The sequence below is a fragment of the Otolemur garnettii genome, unplaced genomic scaffold (assembly GCF_000181295.1).
Source record: "Otolemur garnettii isolate 467f Iridium unplaced genomic scaffold, OtoGar3 scaffold00023, whole genome shotgun sequence".
In the NCBI taxonomy this organism is placed as follows: domain Eukaryota; kingdom Metazoa; phylum Chordata; class Mammalia; order Primates; family Galagidae; genus Otolemur; species Otolemur garnettii.
Window position 1 is genome coordinate 8641256 of NW_003852418.1, and position 11770 is coordinate 8653025.

At 47.3% G+C, this 11770-nt stretch overlaps 1 protein-coding gene and 1 pseudogene across 1 annotated transcript in view; one reads left to right on the forward strand and one right to left on the reverse strand.

Moving 5' to 3' along the window:
* The window catches only part of SLC13A3 (solute carrier family 13 member 3), a 78940-nt gene extending 71958 nt beyond the window's left edge, over window positions 1–6982 (reverse strand). The window contains exon 1 of the mRNA XM_003787673.3: window positions 6888–6982. The gene's annotated coding sequence lies outside the window, so the exon portion shown is untranslated. The remainder of the gene's footprint in view (window positions 1–6887) is intronic.
* Window positions 6983–10825: 3843 nt separating this feature from the next.
* LOC100943440 lies at window positions 10826–11770 on the forward strand (annotated as a pseudogene).

Here is an 11770-nt window from a genome sequence, read left to right on the forward strand (position 1 = left end):
TGGGTCAGGAAACACGATCTTGCTCCCCACCGTACCACTGGAATCATGGCGGCCTGTTTACACACCTGGCAGGAGCTCCGGGAAAGTGGAAAGTTGGCTGGGCCTCAGAGGAAGTATTCTGAGGCCCGCGGGTCTGCATGCCCACTCAGGGGAAGGGGCGACAGGTCAAACCTGGTGGGGACAGCATGTAGGGGCACAGGTGAGGGATCTAAGACCACCTGGCTGGGAGAAGCTGGCAAAGACCATCCATGTCCCCTCTGGGCCTCAGTCTTCCCAGATCAAAAAAGAAACAGCTGGAAATACTGATTCCAGATCAAATGTTCCACAAATTGGTAAGCAGCTAGGGCTTCAAAAAGTGTGTATGTTCTTTAATCAGAATCTGGGTTCAAATCTAAATCCATTTGTTCAACACTTGTTTATTGAGCACCCACTATGCGCCAGACACTGATCTGAGTTCAGGGGCTGCCGCAGAAACGGGACAGACATGGGGCCTACCTAGGATGACAGACACTGAACAAAGAAATGATCATTTCAGATCAGGAAGAATGCCACGAAGGAAATAAAACAGGAAGCTGTTTTACAGAGTGATCTGTGGGGTGAGGAGGGCAAGTGTGCTTAGGAAGAGGTAATCAAGGAGGGCTCCTAGGAGGAGGTGCCACTGGAGCTAAGACCTAAACTATCAGAAGGATTCAGCTGTGGAAGATCAGGGGCAAGAGTGTTCCAAGGAATAGCAAGTGCAAAGGCCCTGAGATGGGAGCAAGCTTGGCAGGTGTGAATAAGGCCTGTGAGGCTGCGGCATAGTGAGAAAAGAGGAAAGTATGAGAGATAAGAAAGAACCACAGGTATCTCCATTTCTGCACATGGGGAGACAGGTTCAGAGAGGTAAAGACCACACAGCTCATCGGGGCACAGGCCAGAGATGAGGTCATATCCAAATTAGTCCAAAGCTAGGATCTTTTTCAACAAACCAGGCTCTCACCTGAACACCGGGGTTTGTATCCAGGGAGCAAGAGGCCCACGTGATGGGATGTACTGTGAATGATGGGCAATTAGTATATTCAGAGATAGACATCAGGCTAAACTTCCCAGAGCCCTCCTGGGAGAACCTGGTGGGGCAGTTCTGCCAGGTATTCATTTCCTATTATTGCTGTAACAATTTACCCCAAATGTATGTGCTTTTGACAACACAAATATACTCTTGTACAGTTTTAGAGGTCAGATGTCTGAAATCACTTTTGCTGGGCTAAAGCCAAAACGGCTGGGCTGGTTCTTCCTGGAAGCTCCAGAAGAGAATCCATTCCTTGCCTGTGCCTGCTTTCCTTATCACACCACTTTTTGCTTTTGGCCTCCTGCATTCCTTAGCTCATGGCCCCATATCACACCACTTTTTGCTTCTACTTCCATCCTCATATCACCTCCCTACTACTCAGACTCCTCCTGCTTCCCGATTACAGGACTTTTGCAATTACACTGGGTCCACCTGGATAATGCACATTCCTCTTTCGATTTCAAGACCCTTTACTTGATCACATCTGCAAAGCTTCTTTTTCCATATAAGGTAACATGCACGGATGGAGGGGATTAGGACACTGGACATCTCTGGTGGATCACTCTTCAGCTGACCACATGCTAGAGACTTCTACTTAGCAGCTCTCTGAGCATCATGGTGGAAAGAAGGCCATCTGAATACAGAGGAGGAAACTTAGGACCTGGGCCTGGCAGCCAACCTCATGGGTCTCCAGACAAGACACATACCTAGGCAACAAGTCCAATATTTCTTGAGGCGTAAAAGGTCAATTCCAGAAGACTTTGGAATGAACACTGAGGTTACTGACTTTTTAATTCTTTTTGCCTTCTCATTATTTCCAAAACAAAGTCTTAGTTTGGTATGAGATGTCTTTAATGCCTCACTTAATGATTTCCTTCCCTTTGTGAAAAAGAGAGGGCAGATCTCGAGCTCTGGGCTTCAAGTATGTAGCACTATGTGATCAGAATTAACCATTAAATATTTATCTACTTATTGCTAGTTTTCTTCGATTCATCATTCATGATCCTGATTTTCCATACATGGTACCAACATAAAATCTCCTTTTTAAGTCACTGAATTTAAGTTTTTTTAAAAGAAGGGCAGAAAGGCATTAATGTAAAAAAATTAGGTAAATAACAGGAATGTAATTAAGTAAATAATATTGAGTGGGGAGGGGATGTGGCAAAAATTACTGGGTGGTATCTGGATGCTGGAAATTAAATCAGATGCCACTCCATTTGGGATGCATGTAGACAAATTCCCTGCCTGAGCCTTCGGAGGTTCAATGAGATGACACAAGTTTAAAGCACTAGGAAGCATCTAGACAGAGAACGTGCTCCATCTGTGGTGCTAGACTCGAAGTTGTGTTTTGAAAAACTTTGGTTTGGGGAAGACTCTCAGAACTCTGACCACCTATCTTCCCAAATTGAGGACCAAGAGAGGGGGAGAAGTGACTAAAGTAATTTTAGTAACTGTGTAACCTTGGGAACATTTCTTAACTTCTCTGTGCCTCACTTGCCTCATCTGTAAAAAATGGGGATAATCATTGTTCATTCATTCTTATTAAGGCCCATGAGAAGAATAAACGAGCTAAAATGTAAATAGCATATAAAAGAACATTTGGGTAACGTGGGGGGAAACGTGTGGCTATTGCTCTTATTATAAATTCCCCCCATATATTGTATAATACAGTTTTTATATCTCCTATTAATTTGCATAACAACCCTTTGGAAGGGCACGAGTCCTCCCCCACTTCACAAATGAGGAAACTGGGGCTCAGAAATTCAAAGTCTCCAACCCACGCCCCCTTCTCTCATGGTTTCACAGCCAAGAACCAAACCCAGGTAGGCTCCGTTCTAAGGCCCATATTCTCCATCACTTAGTTTCTCTGAGCCTCAGTTTTAGCAAAATGGGAGAGCTAAAAAATACCTAGACCATTGAATAGAAAAGTATGAATTTATAGTGCAGGCACAAGATATTACTTCACTGAGCCCAAATAATAACCAGAAAGGAATATGATATTATTGCCATGTTACAGGTAAAGAAACTGAGACCCAGAGAAATAAAATGACTTGCCCAGAGTCACAGACCAAGCATGTGGAATGAGAATCCAGTTTTGATTCCATATCCTCAAAAGTGGGAATGAAAGAACTATTGTCCTGATCACCTCACTGCCCATGTTTGGGCAAAGGCCAGAATGCGAGCCCCTGAACCTTATAGGTATACTAACATTCCCTACAATGATTACCACCTCAGAACAAGTCTGCTGCTAGCTCATGTGACAAATCTGCACAACTTAGAAAGTAGACCCAGCGGTACACCAGGGTGCACATCTTGGCATATGAAATCGAGTCTGGTTCAGCTACACTTGCCTCCCCAAGGCCCCTTGTGCAGTGCACAGCCTGCACAACACTCTGTAGCAGCCCTGCCTTGAATATCCCCAAATTCTTCCTCCTTAGATCGTATTTAGAGTCACCTGTGAGCACCTACTGTTTAGAACTCATCTTGGACAGATTGTCTGTACATCTAACTTTGATCTGGTGGATCCAAGGCAGGAAAGGGGATAAGACTTCTCTGCAAACATATGGGGATCATGTTTCTTTCAAAAAACCTATTTTAACAGTCCCATCCATACCCACTAGATGTCTAAGCCCACTCCTCAAACCTCCAACTCCCAAGACAGCCACTGTTGGAAAACTTTGGGGTGGTCCATTGGAAAATATCTGGGCTTCCTGAGGCTCTGGTACTCTTCACAGCGAGAGCCAGGATCCTCAGTGGCATGGGAAATTGCAGCCACTGCATTCCAGAGCTGTATCCCACTCTTCACCCCTGCTGACCGCGTTCCTGAGCAGGAGGACATAATGTAAGAATTGTTCCTCCCGATCTGCTCTGTGGATTGGCTGCAGCCTCCCAGCAGACCAGCTCACCAGTCACCAGATGCACGAGGACCAACCGTCTCTACATACAGATTCCCAGAGTGTCAGAGCAGCAGCGGCCTGGGGACTTCATCAGGCTGGGAACCAGGTCCAAACAAGGGGCTGTCCCTCACTCAACCACCCAGCAAGTGGCAAATGACCAAGCATCTCCAGCTTCTTTCCCAGTCTGACATCTGCCAACTTCACAAAAAGTTTTAGGATCCCTACACACAATGTAACCTGCATTGGTGGCTCCAGAATTTTGGAAAAACCTTAGAAGTAGCAATCTGATGGATGGGGTGGATGCCGAGGACACTTATCTTAAAGCCATAGTAAAGCCTGTTTTCAGGTTAGACCAGTGTTTTTCAACCTTTTTATCTCACAGCACACTTGAACCTATGGTTAAACTTCCATGACACACTTAAATTATGTTGATCAGGAAAAAAAAAAGAGGAAAAAAAAGAATATACTTGTTATGCTTTGCACTTCTTTCAAAAATAATTTAATTAATAATCTTTAAAATTTTTCACAGCACACCTAAGATCCTCTCTTACCAGCACATCAGTTGAAAAATCACGGGGTTAGACCCCCAGCCTTTGTGTGGGAAGGCTATCACAGGAAGTGACTGGTTAAGATTACAAGAATTGTCATGAAGCTCCGTGTGCATAGCAAACCCACTCTGTTTGCTTCAAATGTATGTCACAGATCAATAAAACTCACAATGTTTTCTAAGGATACATTTTTATTCACATTGTACATTAGATTGAGCACCACAGTTCTTAATATCAGAGAATAGAATAATGATGATTGTATATATTTTGCTGTATGGGGAAAGGGCTTCGGCTAAGGTCCCCCAAGCAGCCAGACCTGCCTCCTGGGAGGAGGCCCTGGTTTATCAGTCACTTAAAGAGGATCTACAGCCACACAAAGGATCCCACAAGGGAACTGTAGGGAACAAGGACTAGTTTTTATTGAATTCCAACTGAAGAGAGCTTGCAAGGCCCAGCAGTTAAAAGTACAGACTCTGTATTCTGGCTTTGTACCTGCTGTGTGACCTTGGGCAAGTCACTTAACCTTGCTGGGTTTCTATTTCTTCATCTGTCAAATAGGAATGCAAATAGTAGCTGCCTCCCTGGTTGTTATGGACATTATATGGGCATCTCCTGACAAGCTCTGAGCGTGGTAACTGGCACAGAGAAGGAGCTTAGCACTGAGAAAAACACCTTTCTCATTAGGCTTAGCACATCACAGAGGGTCATATCACAGGGACACTCACTGTGAACTCTTCCTCTGCCATTCAGTCCTGCACACTGGGGTACAGATGGAAGGGAACTCCCCGTGAAGCTAATGAAGCTTAAACCTCAGAGCCTCTCCCAAACCATGCACTGAATTTTGTATTTGTAAATCTGTACCTTTGTCTTATAGAGGACTCCCCCATCAACTAGTATGGCACTTGGATCTGCTCTTGGGTTCAAGTCCTTGGTAGACAGCAGAGCACTAAGAATCTATCAGAACCCCTGCTGGTGATAGGCAGCCTGTGTCTTTCATCTCTTTTCCCTTAGAACTCTGCCCAGGGCCTTAGGGACCAATCAGTCCAGGCTTATCCACCCATCCTTTTACCAACTATGTTGCCCAAAGCCTTGTTCAACCCCTCACGTCAATCCCAGAACCTAGCATGGTGATCACGCCATTTCACAGAGAAGAAAATTGAGACCCAAAGAAGAAAGGAGTTTGGTCCAAGGTCTGCAGGTCAGCAAGTGGCCCAGGATGGGATGGCTTGTGAAAAGGTGATCTAATTCTTTTTCTACCATTGATTGTTTTTTTCCTTCCATGTCAAGAAAGTCTAATCACTCTGGGTAATTCCACACTAAAGAACTTGCTTGTGTATGAGCCCTGCGTCTCCTTGGAACCATCTGATACCACTTTCCGACTCCCTGTGCCCAAAGAGGGCTCTTCCTTCCTGGCAGCTCCCCCTGGTCTCTGATGATGGGTGCTGGGTGATATACCACTAAACTACACCTTCTGTGAACTTTTACTTGGGAGAACATTGAACATCTCTGCGAGAGAAGCAACGTCCTGGAGGCAGCCTTGTCTTACAAGCCTAGTGCTTTCTGATGATGCCTGAATGGGCCACAGGTGAGGGACCCAATGGGGACCTGTGGTACCATCTCCTTCCAGTCCCCACTGGTGTTGACTGTCATCACGATCTGAACTCAGTACGCAGCCTTTGATCTTACAGTAATCACTTTCTTTGGGAGCCTGGACACAGCAGGAGTTCTGGATTCTGAAAATCCAGAGATTGGATTCCTTCAGTCACTTGCTGCTCGACTCTGAGTAAGTCACCTCCTCTCTCTGAGCATCGGTTTTCTCCTATGGAAATGGCCTAAAGAATCCTCCCCCTCTGAGGGGCACTGAAAGGATTAGACAGGGTGGGTGAAGTGCAAAGGACAAGAAGCCCTGTCCCATCATATCTTGGCTGCCCCTATCACCCTAGGGCCTGGTGCAGAGAAAGACTAGCCAATGCTTATCTGGCACTTCCCAAGTACCAGGCTTAGTTCTGGAAAATTTACGTAGAATTCCTCACTGAAACTTGTATTCACCACTACCCAATGGGTTGGCACTACCATTTCCTCTATTTCTGCGTCTGAGTAAACTAAAGTTGAGAGAGGTGAGGGGACTTGCTCCCCACAGACGCACTTGTTACGTGTTCCTTGTGACTGTCAAGCAAAATGTGCAATCCAGCGCCAGGCACGTGGAGCTCGGAAAAGCCATCATTCCCACTTCATCGAGAAGGTCCTGAAGACTCGGCCCTCCCCGGGAGCAGTGGGAAGCGGGAAGGGGGACGAGGAGTCGGGGCAGCAGGTTCCAGGGGAGCCGGGGAGCGGGGGTCTGGTGAAGCCTATCTAGGCTGGCACCTCAGCGGCTTGGGGCAGAGGAGGTGTTACCTTAATTGGGAGGAAGAAGACCACCGGCAGCAGCGCGAGCGGCGTGAACAGCAGCACCAGCCGCCGCCGCACGCCCCACACCTTCTTGGCCGCTGCCGCCAGCGCCGCCATCAGCGCGATCGCCAGGCCGAACCGGCCAGCCAGGGACTGCCCCGCCTGCCCCCTGCGCGCGTTTAAAGCCTGGGGGAGGGTCCGGGGAGGGGACTGCGCTCAAGAACCCGCCCTCTCCCTGCTCCTCCCGGAGCAGAAGGGTGGTGCCTGCGCCCCCGGGACAGAGTGAGAGAGGCCGGGAGAAGTTGGGCAAAGTTAGGCGCAAGAACTCGGGGACCAGGACCCCAACCCATTGAGGCAGCGTGGCCTTGGGTTTAAGCCTAGCTGCTTCCCGGATACGTGGACCGTGGCATCTGGCTTAACCTCTCCCCGCCACTGTTTACTCGCCTGCGGAAAGGCTGGTAATGAATGACAATGTGAATACTAATGCACTTGCTGGTATTACCTGGGTTCAAAATCTGGCTCTGCCGCAGCGGTATCTGCGTGGCCTTGGGCGACAGCCTTTGAGCCTGAAAGTGGAGTGATGACGACAGTCTTTACTGGACAGGAGCCTTGTTTAACAAGGCAGGTACCTCCCAGACCAAGCGCTCAGTCGGAGTCGCTAGATTGCTATTGTATACGGTTGTTCTTATTTCTCCCAGGGTGGGTGAGTCACCTGTAGGCTGGAGGACAGAGGAGTCTTATCGCTCCTTTTGGATAAACACGCAGGAGTGCAGGTGTTGGGTTGAGTGGTAGAAGTTTTTAAAGAAACTGTCAAACTGCTTTCCTAAGTGGTCCTACTATGTTACACTTCCATCAGCAATGTATAAATAATCCAGTTTCTCCACATCCTTGCCAGCATTTGGCTTTGACACTATTTTGTATTATATTTTAACCATTGTGATAGAGGTGTAGTGATGATCTCGCTGTGGCTTTTTGTGTTTTTGGTTTTGTTTTGAGATGGTGTCTGACTCTGTTGCCCCAGGCTAGAGTGCTGTGGTGGCCACAGCCTAGCTCTCAGCGATCTCAAACTCCTGGGTTCTAGTGATCCTCCTGCCTCAGCCTCCCAGAGTGGAGGCTCCCAAGTAGCTGGGACTAGAGGTGCCCACCACAATGCTCGGGGAGTTTTTCTATTTTTAGTTGAGAAAGGGTCTCGCCCTTGCTCAGGGTGGTCTGGAACTCCTAAACTCAAGCAATCCACCTGCCTCAGCCTCCCAGAGTGCTAGGATTACAGGCATGAGGAGCCACGCCCAGCCTCACTGTGGTTTAAATTTGCATTTCCTAGTGATGTTTAATATCTTGTCATGTGCTAATCTGCCATCTGTATATCCTCTTTGAGGAACTAGCTCATCCTGTTGTTGTTGACCATTTTCTAATTGGATTATTTGGCTTTTTTACTGTTGCGTATGAAAGTTTTTTATTAGTCCTTTATCAGAGATGTTGCTTGCAAATATTTCTGCCAGCCTGTAGCTGTTCATGCTTTTAACAGTCTTTCGCTGAGCAAACATTTTAAATTTTGATGTAGTCAAATTTATCAAATTTTACTGTGGCTCATGCTTTTGGGGTTAACCTCTTTGCATAGCCCTAGATCCCAAAGAGTCTCTTACGTTTTGTTTTATTTTTCTAAAAGTGTCATAGTTTTGAAACTCTGAATTCATTCCAAAATTACTCCCCATTCTCTCTGGAAGCCTTCATTCTACTTTCTATCTTTATAAATTCGATTGCTCCAGGTATCTCAGATAAGTGATATTATAGAGTATCTTGTCTTTTTGTGATGAGCTTTATTCATTTAACAGAATGTCTTCAAGGTTCATCCATGTGTAGTTGGGTACGGTGGCTCACGCCTGTAATTCCAGCACTCTGGGAGGCCAAGGAGGCTGGATTGCTTGAGCTCAGAAGTTTAAGACCAGCCTGAAGGCTTGGCGCCTGTAGCTCAAGCAGCTAAGGCACCAGCCACATACACCAGAGCTGGCAGGTTCGAATCCAGCCTAGGCCTGCCAAACAACAATGACAACTACAACCAAAAAATAGCCAGGCATTGTAGCAGGTGCCTATAGTCCCAGCTACTTGGGAAGCTCAGGCAAGAGAATCGCTTAAACCTAGGAGTTGGAGGTTGCTGTGAGCTGTGAGGCCACGGCATTGTATCCAGGGTGACGGCTTGAGGCTCTGTCTCAAAAAAATAAAATAAAATAAAATAAAAAGCCCCCGGCCTGAGCAAGAGTGAGATTCTGTCTCTACTAAAAATAGAAAAACTAGACAGGCATTGTGGCAGGTACCTGTAATCCCAGCTGCTTGGGAGGCTAAAGCAAGAGGATTGATTGAGCCCAAGAGTCTGCGGTTGCTGGTGAGTTGTGATGCCATGGCACTTTACCCAGGGTGACAGAGAGACTCTGTCACAAAAAAAGTTGGGGGGAGGGTGGCACCTGCGGCTCAAAGGAGTAGGGTACCCCCCATATGCCTGGAGGCAGCAAGTTCAAACACAGCCCTAGCCACAAACTGCAAAAAAAAAAAAAAAAAGTGGGGGGGGGCATTTATCCATGTGGTAGCATATGTCAGGATTTCTTTCCCTTTTAAGATGGCAATATTCCATTGTGTATCTATCTTTACTGTCCATTCATTTGTCGAGAGACAGTGGGCTGTTTCCACCTTTTAGCATTTGTGAATAATGCTGCTACAACCTGGGTGCACAAATATGAGTCCCCGCTTTCAGTTCTTTGGGGCATATACCCAGAAGTGGAATTGCTGGATAATGTGGTAATTCTGCAGGGTTGTTTGGGTTTGCTTATTTGTTGGAGAAATGGCCAGACCATTTTCTGCAAACACTGTACCATTTTACATTGCCATCAAAAGTGCACAAGGATTCCGATTTCACCACATCCTTCACCACCAACCCTTTTTTTAATTAATAGTCACTCTAATGGGTTAGAAGGGGTACCTCATTGTGATTTTGATGTACACTCCCCTAATAATTAATAATGTTTAATCTACTTTTTTTTTTATTTTTTGAAGTTTTTTTGGCCGGGGCTGGGTTTGAACTTGCCACCTCCGGTATATGGGGCCGGCGCCCTAGTCCTTCAGCCACAGGCACTACCCAATGTTGAACCTATTTTTATGTGTTTAGTGGACACTTGCACATCTTTGGAGAACCGTCTGTCCAAATCCTTTGCCCGTTTTTCATTTGAGTGGTTTGGTCTTTGTTGTTTGTAAGCCTTTTTGTACCAGCTTACCCTTCCTTGGACATACATAACTTATCCCAGTCTACTGGTACTGCCATTTCAGTCCTCCTAGTAGGTATCTTATCTTTGTGTCCCTTTACTTTACTGTTTAAAATATTATTGTTTTTGAAGGGTACAAGTGAATCTTTCTGCAGAGTATGAATGTCTTAATAACTAAGAAAATGACATGAAGGCTATGTTAACCAGTTTGATGAGAGTATTTCAAATGGTACATGAAAACACTACACTGTATCCTGTGATTGCATTAATGTACACAGCTATGATTTAATTTTAAAATATATTATTGTTTTTGCTGTCTGAGACCAGGACAAGTGTTTGGAACCTTCTTCTGTCTCCTTCCCCTTCTCTGCTTCCCAGGAAAGGCTGAGACCCAGCACTGGGCTTTCCTGTGGCCACTGCTGTTTCAGCTCCACCAGGCCAGGGTGCGGAGAGTACTAAGCCTGTGTGGGCTTCTACGTAATAAAGGAGTGCTCCTGATTGTGACATCACATCCATCCCCTTGGCAACGGAGCTTATCACTAGGAAGGAAGACTCAGTGGGACAGTAGCCAACAAGATGGGCTACTGGGAACATCTCCTGAGTGGCACCGAGTGGAGGTCTCAGGGGGTAGGAGCTCTGTGAACAGGGACGTCTCTCTGCCACTCGGAAGGACCTGGGTTTCAGTGAAGAGACATGGGGTACGACGTAACCCATTTCCAGGGGGATACTGATGAAGACCTTACCTGCCCGATTTGCGGTGGAGCCCTGCAGGAGCCAGTGCCGGCACCCCACTGCGAGCATGCTTTCTGCCAGGCCGGCGTCACCCAGCGGTTCTCTCAACACCAGAAGGGTCCGGTGGACCGTAGTGTTGTGATGTCGCCCCCTGCGCCCTGTACCTCGGATCATGCGGAACATGCTGTCGAGCTGCCGATCGCCTGCGACAACGCTGAGTTTGGCTTCAGTCCCCTTGTTCAGTTTGATAACCTTTCGCCGCCTCCCGACTATGAGCCCCACCCGAAGCAGCCTGTGACCTGTGAACAGGACGGAGGCCTGGAGATACCCAAAGATGAGCTGCCAAACCACAATTGCATTAAGTACCTGCGCTCAGTGGTACAGCAGCAGCAGATACGCATCGCAGAGCTGGAGAACACATCCGCGGAACACAAACACCAGCTGGCGGAGCAGAAGCGAGACATCCAGCGGCTAAAGGCATACCTGCGTGCAATCTGCAGTGTCAACCCCGACCTTCAGACCCTGGGGACGGATACAACTAGATCCTAGAACAGATGAACTCCCTTCAGCTAGATTGACCCGCTGGGGAGGGATGATTTCGACCCCAGATACTGTGCTCCAGGCTGTAACCAAGCGCCCCCTGGTGGAGAGCGGCTGCTCTGCCTCTATTGTCAACGAGCTGATTGAATATACCCACGGGCGCCGCTGGCCCCAGGGTCCGGACACAATAGACAGGACAGATGAATTGGAGCTCCTCTGAGAACTACTCCGCCAAGTGCATCCCCGGCAAGCAGGATGTTGTCATAATGGCCTGTGAAAACCAGCACATGAGCGATCACATGGTTCAAGAACGGGGGGGGGGGGGTGCTCGTCATGATATTTGCACATGGTGTGGAGGAGACATAG